The sequence below is a fragment of the Poecilia formosa genome, unplaced genomic scaffold, assembly GCF_000485575.1.
Source record: "Poecilia formosa unplaced genomic scaffold, Poecilia_formosa-5.1.2 Scaffold444, whole genome shotgun sequence".
NCBI lineage: Eukaryota > Metazoa > Chordata > Actinopteri > Cyprinodontiformes > Poeciliidae > Poecilia > Poecilia formosa.
The window spans coordinates 393,204-406,266 of NW_006800383.1; the positions used below are offsets into that span (position 1 = coordinate 393,204).

The window sequence follows — 13,063 nt, forward strand, 5'->3', positions numbered from 1 at the left end:
AAAAGATGCAGAGCTTACAGACCACAAATAATGCAAAGAAAACAAATTCATGTTCATTCAGAAACAACAAAACTGATGTTTAACTCAGGAAATAATATATTATATTCCACCAAATACTGATTTCTGAACTCTTCCTGAGTTAAAACATTAGTATTGTTGTTCCTAAATTAAATGCATGTTTTTTTGTTATTATGACCAAATAGTAAATTTTTGGTTGGAATTTCGGAAACATGTTGTAAGTAGTTCATAAAATAAAAGAACAACGTCCATTTTACTCAAACTGATACCAGAGAAACTGATCATTTTAAGTGGACTCAATACTTTCCAGAGCTGTACGGTCATCTACAGATAGTTTCAAGTTTTAGAAAATATAAATGTAAACTGTCAAAGTGAGAGCTTCTGTACTGAAATGAACCTGACACATATACCACACATTACGTAACTATTTAACGCCTCCATTTAACGTGCAGACGCCCATCTGCTCCGGCTGAACTCCAACTCTTCAGGAAGGCTTCAAAGGAAAGATTTCACTGAGATAATAAAATAATAAATGTAAAATTATTCTGAGGCCATCAGGTTATGAAATCTGATTAAACTCATTTCTATCATTAATTTGATTTCAGATGAATAACTGTTGTTAAGTTTCATTTCATTTTACATAAATAAAATATTTACTATTTACTTCCTTTAACCTGCGCATGCCGACTCTTCGTGGACGCCACACATCTCCACGGTTTCGCCTAATAATAGACCGTCACCAGCGGCTGCGTTAACACGCTTCCTGACGTCTGCTGCTGCTTTGAAGAAAAACACCATCCCTTTTCACGGCTTCATTAACAGCCACGTGACGTTTGAAAGTGCACATCTGGCCATGTTGTGTAACGAAACATGTGGAGGGCCAGTAGCACAGCTCCTTCCAGCCCAAACACGGATCCCACTGACAAACACAAACTGGTGCAACCCCCCACCTTCTTCTTCTGCTACCGAAACATGTCCCTGCAGAACTGTGAGCAGGGAGATCGTCTGTTTCAAACTCATCGTTTTTAAGATCATCAATGGTCTTAAATGGCCGGCTGTGCCAGAATGTATTGATAAAACCCGTTAAACTGTTAAAATATACCTGCATTTTATAAGCATTTCTTAAAATTAAATGTTTTTTTCACATTGTTCAGTTCACTAATTTTGTATTTTGCAATATTTGCGTTTATATATTGTCACATCGATCACAGACGAACTAATAACTTGATATCAAACGCTGAGGTAGCGACATTGTAAAAGTGCAAAATACTGCCACCTACAGGTGGGAGTTAGAGGTCAGTTTTTTTGTATTATTATTTCTTAAGCCCTCTTCTGACACATAATAACATGTACTAAAATTACTTGTTTTTTGTTGGGGTTTTTTTGTACAACATAATAAACTATCTGGTCACCTTGTTACCTTTGACCTTTTGCCCGTGACGCATGACGCAGTTGCCTCTCGCGCAGTGACATAAGGCGGCTAACTGGAGCTCAGCATAGCGAACGTTACAGATTACAGATCAGTTTTTGGTGAATAAAGTGGAGTAGACTTGCTACTTGTCAGATGACGGAAAACGTTGAAGTATCGTTTCTGCTTCAGCGGTTTAAGCAGAGAGGTAATGAAATACAACAGACACTGACAGGCCTCTGTCTGCCTTTCTCTGAAGAACTACTGAGCGGGAGGAGACAGCCAGGTGAGGAAAAACTGTTCTTATCTATCGATTCAGTATTTTTATCATACAGACATTAGGCTGCTGTTGTTGTGCTGTTAGCTAGCTGCTAGCTAACGACTTTGCTAGCAAAGTTAGATAACTAAAAGCTTCTTCCCTGTATCGTTAATGGTAGCAGTCATTCTTCAGTATTGCTTATCGCCTGTCCAAAACCGATCATCTCCATAATGAATATATGTCCGATCTTCTAATTTCCTTTGCTGCATAATGTACATTGCATTTATTCTGGCGTTAGGTAAATGTATCTTGAAGGAGAATAGCACTTAAATAAAAGTCCAACAAGGATATTCATTTAGAATTAAAAATAACTCACCCTGAATTACCATGATAGATATAATGTATGTAATAAAAGTGTCATTAATGAAGGGGAAAAACTCAATCCAGACTTTAAGTTTAGGGTCTGGTTCGCAGAGTATGAAGTAATTTTTATTTTTTTTCCCCCAATTATTCAATGAATTTTTTTTTTTAATCTCAGTTAAGTAAATTAAAATTGTAATCAAAACTTTTGGAATTGTAATGATTTAATTTTTATAAACAAAACGTTTTGTTTAAAAAACTTTTTTTTAAATTAAATAACTAATTTTTGTCTTGTGAACTTAAAAAGTTATTTGCCAAACGTAAACTTTTATTTGCACACATCAGAAATCTTTTGTTGTGATTTTGGCTCCTGCCCATGACGTCATGTGAGAATCACAAGCAAAACTTTGAGTCACGAACAAAAACTTAGAATGGCAAGAAAAGATTTATGACATATGCAAATAAGTTTGTTTTGCAAATAATTTTTTCACTTCATGAGACAAAAATGTGTGATTTTAATTTTAAAACAAGTTTTTTAAGCAAAACTCAGTAGGCTTTTCTCATGGTGACATGCATTAACAATTCAACATTTGATTTTGGGTTTTTTTCTGCAGTTCCACGTTAAAGTTTGATGCAGCTCTGCTTTCCTGAATGGACCATTTTCATCTCCACTGCAAGTGTAGCAAACCAAGCAGCTCTTCTTTTATAGATTACAGTCCACTAAAAGGTTGCATTGTGCCCTTGTTTATATTTTTAATAGTGTAATTCTGTAAAGACAAAATATGTCTCGTGGTCCAGCTCCGATTTACATATCTTGCTAAATTGCGGGTTTGAATATTGCAATACTTTCCTATAACAAAACAAACCTGCAGAAAGAAATTACTAATAAAATATCTTACATATGCATAGTTGTATGCTCTATATAGAGATTATCCTTAGCTTTGATTGTATATCTCACAATTGTGTAATTTATCATTGTTTATTAAACTCTGAAAGCTGATAGGCTTTGTTAATATTCTGTCCTAGAATCCGGTTAGATGTGCCCCATTTTGTGAGCACCTGCCCCTTTAGTGGTCTCTGCACGGCCCTGGTTTTGACAACTTTTGCTGAAAATTTGCACTAAACTTCAGTTATGCATTGGCAAGAAAAAAATGTGGGAATCTTTTTTAACGTGAATTTCCACAAACAGAATCACAGAAAACTGGGTGGACTGATTGATTTGATGTAATTTAGCGTCTGGAGTCCAGAGGGCCACACAAAAAGCTGTAGTGGGCCAGAAAAGTAGCGATTTGCAGCTGGGCATTTTGTACAAACCTGCCCTGAGGGCAACTTATACCTACTTTAACTTATTTATAGTCTACAGTTACAAATTCTGATAAAGTTGCTGTATTAAATAGTTTTTACAAGCAGGAAATCACTCATTGTTATTGTGATTTGATCAGAGGTGATGATTTGTCAAATTTTATAAAGTAAAAAATCCCAAAAGAGAATCAGAACCACAATAACCAGAAATAGTGACAATTATAATAGAATAAACAAAAATAAACAGATTATTTTTAATCTTATACACAGACTTCATGGCTCAACAAATCAGTTTAGATGAAGGTAATACTGTTTTTGCAACTTTTCCTCGTGCCTTCATTCAGAAATACACAAAATGTTTTCTGTGATAACGATGCCATCGACTCTGTTATGCAGACATTTTATTAATCTGACAGCAAAACAAAACTCTACAAATATTTTAAAGCCAACAACAGGTGAAGGGTTTTTTGCATGAGAAAAAGAATTCCTCATAAATTAAGCATATTTCTAGTTGAAAGGTTTGTTTCAAAGTCATTCCAGATACTTCACTGCCAAAATAAAGCAGTTAATAAAGTCTCTAATAAGATCTAGAAACCCAATTAAACATAGCTTGAGAAAAAAATATAAGAAAATGAACAGAGGGTAGAGCCTCATGGTTCATATACAAGGACTAATCTGAGACCACAAACCCAAAATTTGTATCGGGACACAAAATATGAAGTCGTCTTTGCAAAATATTGCTTCGTTCTGCCTAAAACTTCAACGCAACAGTTGCTAAAGTCAAGGACTCATTCTGTTTGTTGCATTTCCAAACATTTGGTTGCACCGTTTATATCATTTTCATTTCAAAGATTTAGCTGCCACATCTTAACAATTTGGGGAATCTCTGTTTGTGAGAGATAATATCTTGTAATTTGGCTCAGATTATGTGAAGTCTGCCATCTAATGCAGAGAAAACAAACGTTGCTTGTTCACAAACATTTCATTATCTGAAAACAAAGATTGTCTTCAACTGTTTCCTCTAAAGTGAGTTCACACATTTTGCGCTTGCGCTCTTCATTCGGTCCGACTCTTCGCAGAAAAGTACCGTACAACAGTAAAAAGAAAGAAAAATGAAACGTGGCTTCCAGGTATTCTTTTAGTACACAAAACATGCATTTAAGGAGCTAAACTCAGGGAGATTCTGGGGTAAACCTGCAAGAGGCCACAAAAGACTGGGGTGAGTTTCACCTTCCTGCAGGACAACAACCATCAACATGCAGTCAGAACCGTAGCAGAATGTAATAATGTGCTGGAATGGCCCAATTAAAGATCAGAGGCACAAACTAACTCCACATACCATGTGACTAGAGCTTTTCTGCACAGAGGAACTGGGTTGCTACCTGTTGGCAGAAGTGCAAATTGGTAGACACATACGCCCCAAAATTAACACAACACTTTTCAGAATATAATACATTACATCATTTCACATTACAACAAGCTTTGTAGTGTAAAAAATGTCTTTACAAAAAGGTGCAAGAGGTATGTAGTACTTCTGTAAGGTCGTGTAAAGTTCACCTGTGTAGTTAAATTACTGGAAAAGGTCAGCGTTTGTGAAAGAGGCCTGAATATCCCAAACTGAGAAGCTGGGAATGGCGCCGCACACCGACTCCAGATGTCTCCCATCCAGAGGCCGAGAACCTCCTGTTTCCTATAGAGCCTATAAAAGAGCCAGCTTTGTACAAGCCTGTCTAAGTAGGCTTCAAGCTGTGAACATGAAGGTTTGTGGTTGCTTTCAAAGCTCTAGAAGTGATGCTCCACCCAAAGGCTATTTGAGATTGAAACACTCACCGACTATTTACACAAAAGCCAACTTTAAAAAGTTTGCAACTTGCTGACACCGCCGTTTCACACAGTAAACTGATGGGAATTCTCCATTAAACTGATTCTCCTGAGTCTGCATTAAGATGATCTGATTAAAAAAAAAGGGAAGTAAATGACTTCCAATTGGACCAAACCAGTCATGATACAAACTTCTGCACGGTTTCCATTTCAAATAAACCAAACAAATTATATGTGTGGAAGGTAAAATGTAAAAAGTATACAAACACAAGAAAAAGATAACTAAAACCAAATGGTGTCAGGATCTCTTTCCATAAAAATGTCATACTAAATTTGATGGATGACAAATTTATGGCGATAAACGATATTATTGTTGTTTTCAGACAATAGTAAAGGCATAAAAATGCAGGAACACATTCTCAGTGATCAATAAACTTTAAATTCAAATGAACATTTAACTTTGGAACTGGAAGACATTTTAAATATTAAAATGAACAACAGAAACAACAAATAAAATTAATTATGGCGTGTCTGTTAACTAAACTGTCCTTGAGACCAAAACTGAAGAGTTTTGTCATCCAGTTTTTGGTAGAAAGAGAAAAGAGAAAAAACAAATGGAAGTTATTAAACTTGTTTTAATTTAATTAACTTATTACTTATTGAGACATACCTAGCACTTTGATAATACATTGATTGGGAAACTTTGGTGAATAACTAACAATCACAGTTTGGGGCAGAAAATAATTAATGCATAAATAACAGAGATTAAAATCAGATTTTTTACTCTGTTGATACATTTCCAAACCATTTATTATTTCCTTTTACTTAATAAGAGTCAAAATGTTATGTTTTTCTTGAAAGCAACAACTAAATTGTCTCAGTTTTTTGCAGTTCAGCCTTGATAGGCAAACAAAACATTGGCTGTAACTGAAACAGTTTTAGAAAAAGGACACGCAAAATTCTGCTGCGCTTTTTTAAAAAGCTGAAGTTTTATAAAACCAGCATTCAAAATGCAACTACACCTGCGTTGCACTGCAAACAATAAACACAGTTTGAGCCAATACACTCATAGTCACATTTCTAATTAAAAAAAGTTTAGAAGTGATAAAAAAAAATATGTTTTTCAGCCATTATTTACCCATTTGTAGTCAAATCACTTAAATATTGCAATGTTAGATGTTTTCTCCTGGGATAAAAGCTTATAATAAACTAGAAACCGTAAAAACACCTTATGTGGCAATGAGAAAGCATCACAAACCTTTCTAGGAAGTCAGTTTACTAGGGTGTAATTTGAGGAAGGCTTAACAGTTTTAAAAAATTCAATACCACCCAACCCCACTGTATAAACCATCAATTATCCTCCCACACAGCTGGGACCTAACTGGTTCCTGTTGGAATAAAATGTTATTTAAACAAGAAGTTTCACAGACACATGGAGAGTGCAACAGAAAAAAACTCACTTTTTTATAACAACAAAAAAAAATCTATATTTTTTTTCTTAAAATATTTAAGAAACACTCCAAAAGATCAAAATGAAAGGGAATAATGGTGTTACCTTTTTGTGTAATTATTTGATCCTCTCCAACTTGATGTCTTCTCCGATATCTTGAATTTAAACCCCATCTGCCTGCAGAGAGAACAGAAAAGCAGCCAAACAACTTTAAGATAAGAATCAAAAAAGTGATTACATTTTAAAAAAAATAACTGTACTTCTCATCAACAATGGCACATCTGGAACGGAAGTTCCCCATAACAAGCTGTCATTAATTTTAAGCTCAATAAAATCCAACATCCTGACTATTAGTTATAACCTAAGCCGTTGTTTTGGTTTTGTGGCAGTTTCATTGTTTTTATCAAGCTAAACTTGATTTAGCTCATATTTTTTTTAATTTAGCACTTTGATGAAATCTATCCGAAATTATAAAATACTTACAAAAGTAAAATCAGCAGTTTTTTCTCACTGCACGCACATAATTAAAAGGTTAGTTTGTCATTCAATAAACAATTATCCTATTTGTGAAAATACACACATGAGAAATAGACTGGTCAAACCTTGAAAGTTTGTTTCCCCTATCTCTTATGCGACAATATTAAAATAAATGCAATGCCTGATCAAACTTGCCCTGGCTTATTTTACACTAATACACATTTTAAATCACTTAAAATGACAAATTGTGTTGTAAAGCAGGCCTAAAATAATTCAGGCCTGGTTTGACCAAAGTTATTGTAGTTTGCAATAACTACAATAACATAAGTGCAGAAATAAGTCAAACTTCTGATTTTAATCTCAGAATTATAAGAATAAAGTCAGAATTCTGACATTAAAAATCTGAAAAAAATCAAATAAATTCTGATACTTTAATCTCAGAATCACATTTTTATTCACTGAATTCTGACTTGAGAATTTTTTTTAGAAAAAAGTCAGAATTCTGAATTTAATTTTAGAACTTTTAATCTTTCAATCTTAAAATTTCAAGAAGAAAGTCAGAATTTTGACCATCTCAAAGTTCTGACTTTTTAGGCAACATCTTGAAATTTGGGGGGAAAATTCTGAGAAAATTCCAGTGGATCTAATCAAAAACCAACTTGCTTCCGTCTTTAAAATTTACCCCACAGATCATTTTGTAGAATCTGTGAGTGCACTAAAATGCTATAAAAAATAATTAGCCAGGGGATTAAACTAAATATAGTAGAATTTGTAATTGTAACATCAGATGGCGTAATATTTGATTTTAAAACCTATAAAATATCGCAGACATTTTTAAACAGGCAAATCTACAGGTTGCCTAGCAGCTAAAAAAAATTGTGATTTAGATGCTAGCAACTTGCTAACACGAGCAAACTTTAGCGTAGCAAGAAATTCTGAAATATTAAGAAAATATATCACTTTAATTTTAAACACGAGTTCATTTTAATGAAGCTTGACCCACTAATACGAGCTACATTCTTATTTTGCCAAAAAATATTTTTAAATGACAATTATTTCGTTTGCTAGCAGACAATTAGTTAAGCTTCGAGCTTTTAAAATTGATTCCTAGCAAAGTGACACATTTTTAGAAATACAAATCTATATTTCTTTGTTAACTCACCGTTTGTTCTCCAAGTAATTTGTCAGCGGTTTCATTACCAATTTGATTTCCCCCCAAATATATTTCACACAGACTTTTTTTTTTCTTGCTCACCTTTTCCGAGCGCATCGTCGGGTTTTAACGTTTTCAACCGGCAGAATGCAGAAAGTCCAGCAAAGCAACCGCAGACTTAAAAAAAATAAAATAAATCTCCGGCCAAAACAGCAGCACCAGCAGCACTGACTCCCTGCTTTTACTGCTCATTAAAATACTAAAGGATGCAAAAAGAGGTTGTGCCTTACTTTTAAAAACAACATCTCCTCTTCTTTCTTCTCCCGAAGAGCCGCAGAAACGCAGCGCGGATGGTGCTGAAGACAAACTGGCAGAAACTCCCTGAGTGAATCAAGAAAGGAGGAGTTTGACTTTCTGAGAGAGAGAGAAAGTCAGACATCAAAGGATTGTTTTTTTTTATTATGGGTTTGTTACGGCCCCTGTTTAATACAATAAACAAAATAGTCGTCCGTTTGTCTAGTTTTCTTCTTAATCTTCATTGTTTTAGTACTACATAATCCAATTCTGCCAACAAAATCATTTTTAAATACTTATTAATTCTTTTGACTTTTCTTGTTTATTAGGCTTAAATATGCTAAAGGCAAAGACTGAGCAAACTCTTAAACCACGTGTCAAACTCGAGGCCCGGGGGCCAAATCTGGCCCGCCATAATTTTTCATACAGCCCTCTAAACCAAGACTGTCAAACTATTTTTTATTTCAGGACACGTCAAGATCATGAACATACTCAAATAAAACTATTCATTAAAGTGTTCAAATATGAATAAATATTTGATAAGTCCTTCTTAATGTTAAATAATGTCGAACTTTTTTCACATTAATGTATTTTGATAGAATACAAATAAAAACTGCTTTAACCCTTCTAGGCTGAACGTGTCGGTGACAATCCAGCCAAATTTGCAGTACTGTAATTTGACTGCATTTTGTGCTATCTGAAAAATTTCAACGGTTTCTGGAAGGGGAGACGTTGCACTTTCCAGTCAATATCAGGTTATTACGGTAATTTCACTCCCGCCATAGCAGGAAGTGAAATTAATCTAAGGGACGCTCTTTTAATAGATGGTAAATTGCGAAAATAACTTGCTAGATATTGAATGTTCCAGTTGTTATGGATAAATTAGCAAATATATTTACTCACAGTACATTTAAAGAACTTTGTACGATTAAAATAAGCAGAAATATCCAGGTGGAGATTTGAAACTTAGGACTCAAGTGGTTAACCTGACTAATAAAATTATATTTAAGCACACAACTATTTTCTTAAAGGCTCTATTTATATCTCTTTCTAAGATAATGAGCCTGCCACAACTTTGTATGTGACCCTCTAGACTAGTTAGCATATCATCAATGATAGCAGATAAACAGTTTTTCTGCAACAGGAAATTGTTTCTCCACCTTTAGCACATTGAGCAGCATACCGGAGGATGATTGACAGCGCTAAGATCCTCCTCGTGGCTCTAATTGGTCATCTTTGACCAGAAGTTGCATTTTTTTCAGATCACAACAGTGACACAGGGAGGAGCTCATTTCCCCCCACAGATTACCTGTCTCATATCTTACTATCACAACATGGTGGCAGTTTTAATGAATATTGAAAACTAAAAAAAGTTTCATACTGCAGCTTTAACCTGCAGTTCTTCTCCTCACTCACAGTTATGCCTGAATTCACAGGTTGACAAAGACGGGAGGATTTATCTCTTCATATTTGACTTCCTCAAGGACATGCTGATAAAATTCATGCATTGTATTCTTTGCAGCTGGTGATCCTCAAACAAAGGAATCATTTTCTATGTCTGCAGCTTATCTCAAGGGTGTTAGATAAAATCCAGGCCAGACAGGCAACTCTTCCATCATCCTTTCCGACTGTTTGTCTCTGCCACCGTCAGAGCCATTAAGCTTGACTTTTGGCTGCCATTGTTCTTAAACTATCACCTGAGGAATCAAACGGGGAAGAGTGGCGGAAAACAACTCCAACCGTAATCAGCCTGATTGTGTATCGGCACGAGAGGTATTATACTTTAATTCAAAATGACCTCCTACAGGCTTGAAGCTCCCCCTAACTGAGTTATCTTTCACCTCGGGGTGGAGTAATTGAATGGAGAAGAGTCGATGGGGTTATCCATAAAAGCAATCATCAGACAGCGATGGCAATTTAATGCAGCTCAGCAGCTGAGGGTTTCCTGCTGCATCAGCTTCTGTGTGAAAATTGAGATGGTGACACAAGCTGGAGAAGAAACTCCAATATAATTTGTCATATATTGATCACTTTTCTCTGGAGGTCAGAGCAGGTTGTAGTATGTTCTTCCTATTAAGCAATAACAAACTGAAACAGTGACAGGCTCAGTAAAGGGCAAATTGATCTTTATTATGCTACAAACACAAATAAATGCAAAGTACTTTATCATGATTTTACATGATACATCAACACATTGTAGTGCTTAAAGCTGCAGCATGTAAGTTGTTTTTTTTAATCTGTTTTTTACATATTTGTTAAAACTGTTGCATGTTGTGACAGTAAAATATGAGACAGATAATCTGTGAAAAGATTATCTGTCTTTTCTATGGCCTTCGGTGTATTTCTGAAGAAATTTCTGAAGAAATACACCGCTCCTGAGCAAAAACAACCAATCAGAGCCAAGTGGAGGGTCTTAGTGCTGTCAATCAACAACATGTACTAGCTGCTAAATATGCTAACGGTGGAAAAACGACGACGGTTAAGAGAAAACCGTTTATCCACCGTCATTAGTAGCTATGCTATCTAGCCTGAGCATTCACAGCAGGCTCTGCTAGCTGTAGCGTAGCATAAAGAGGGTGATTGGCAGCACTAAGATCCACCTCCGGGCTCTGATTGGTTGTTTCTAGTTAGTTCTGGGAGACTGGGAGAAACCATTAGAGCTCAATTTTACACCAATTATCAGTCTTATGCTATACAGTTTTAATAAATATGTGAAAAATATATTTTTTAATAAAACGTATAAATTGCAGTAGAACAAAAATTGTCATTTTCAAAACATTTTACAAATGAAAGTCAGAAAAAAATTGACTCCTTCATATATTTTTACCCCCCTTTTTGAGTCCTTGTCTACATAGCTGGGTTTTTATAACTCGAATATCTCCATCACATCGTTTAAATAAAAATAATTGTCATACACACAGGCTCGGTTTCAGAACTCAAAAACAATTCTGGACCGATACGAACCTCAAAAATCAGCTCCTGAGCGTTGTTTTAAACATGCCAAACCGTAGGGGGCAGTGTAGGGCAAACTTAAAACCTATTAGCCAATCAGATTGCTTCAAAACAACCACGGCTTCCTGTTTGGAATTAAACATGGCGCCAGGAAGTGTGGTTAAACTACTTTTAAATGGCGCATTACAATATAAAGTTATTAAAACACAAGATATTGTCGATTAGGAATCATGTCAAAAACTGAATGTTGATATATTTGCATATTATTTGCCACAGACCCTAAAAGTCATGAAGACACGCAAATACGACGTTTTCTCACCGGACCCTTTGGTCGGATATTTGATAAATAATCGTTTCCAGTTATTAAACTGAGTTTTGTGTGGATTAAAAGCAAAATCACATAAAAATATATTCTTTTTTTTTCAAAGTCCATCCTGTAAGGGTTGGCGTGACAAATCAGATCAGAGGACTGATTTAAACAGAAGAGACAGATTATTAAGAACGCTGAGTCGTCAGATTACTCCTGAGACTTTTTCAGCTTCTCAAACTCACATCATGACATGTTTTCTATGTCATCACAGCCTTGAGCCTTTTCTGTCGACACCTATAAGAGATGCTGAGCGATGTTTCATGATCTCCATCAGCAGCGGTCATCCCACTGTGAGCAGTTTGTTGTCTTACAGAGGGCGGAAGGATACAGAAGTTAAAATCCACTTCACTGGAATACACAATATTTGGGACTTTAGATTTGGCGCCATCTGCTGGGTGAAAAGCTTAATATGAAGTTTAAGGCATATTCAGTGTAGCGCCCGAAAATAAATTAGGTAATTTAATGCAAGGACTGTTTTCAGTTTAGAAATAGATTAAATAATATAAAATTTTTTACAACATCTAACAGGTTTTTCTTCCGGGATTGGTTTCAGGAATAGTAAATAGGACTAAATACAAATTGACTGCCAGTTTTTATTGAACCATCATCTACTACTTTGTTGGTTTATTACATAAAATCATAATGAGCTAATTTGAATTTTGTGGTTATAAAATCAAAGTACTGTGGACTTTAAAATGTCTTGAGTACAATCGAAGGTCAGGATCATGTGCAAAAAATGGGCAAAAGCCAACATTTCGGATTGTATTGCAGATCATTTCTGCACAACTAAATCTGTGAAACCCTGGTTGTTCCAGAATGAACTAAAGTCTAATTTTGAAGCTTTGCAGTGGTGTTATTTAGTTCAAGAGTTTAAAGATCAACCTGATTTGCCTGCAGTTCAAATCTGTCAGTTGTTTATTTTTTTAAATAGAAAATGCATTTCAGTCAAAGTCAATAAATGTCCACTCAAAAGAGCTTAGGTCAACTGTGGTTTCGCAAAGCTAGACTTATAATAGTGTTTTATTCATGTAAATGATAGATTTTGGATTATTCAGATTTTGGATTATTTTTATTTTTTAGTGGACAAAATGCTCAACTCTACATTTGCAACACTGTACAACAAAAGTGCAGCAGGTTCAAAATGCAACAACAAAATCCTTAGAAATGTGAATATTATTAAAATCTCAGACTTTTAATCA

The 13,063-nt window shown here is 35.1% G+C and overlaps 1 protein-coding gene across 3 annotated transcripts in view; it reads right to left on the reverse strand.

The window, feature by feature from the left end:
• Positions 1-12,380, reverse strand: part of LOC103155726 (gap junction gamma-1 protein-like) — an 18,002-nt gene extending 5,622 nt beyond the window's left edge. The window contains exons 1-3 of one of the 3 annotated variants that reach the window (XM_007577517.2): positions 12,047-12,380; positions 8,539-8,662; positions 6,724-6,795 (exon numbers count right to left, since the gene is read on the reverse strand). The gene's annotated coding sequence lies outside the window, so the exon portion shown is untranslated. Of the gene's footprint in view, positions 1-6,723; positions 6,796-8,257; positions 8,289-8,350; positions 8,663-12,046 lie in introns of those variants that run through there. The other 2 variants (XM_007577518.2, XM_007577519.2) reach the window with 2 other exon arrangements.
• Positions 12,381-13,063: the final 683 nt, after the last annotated feature.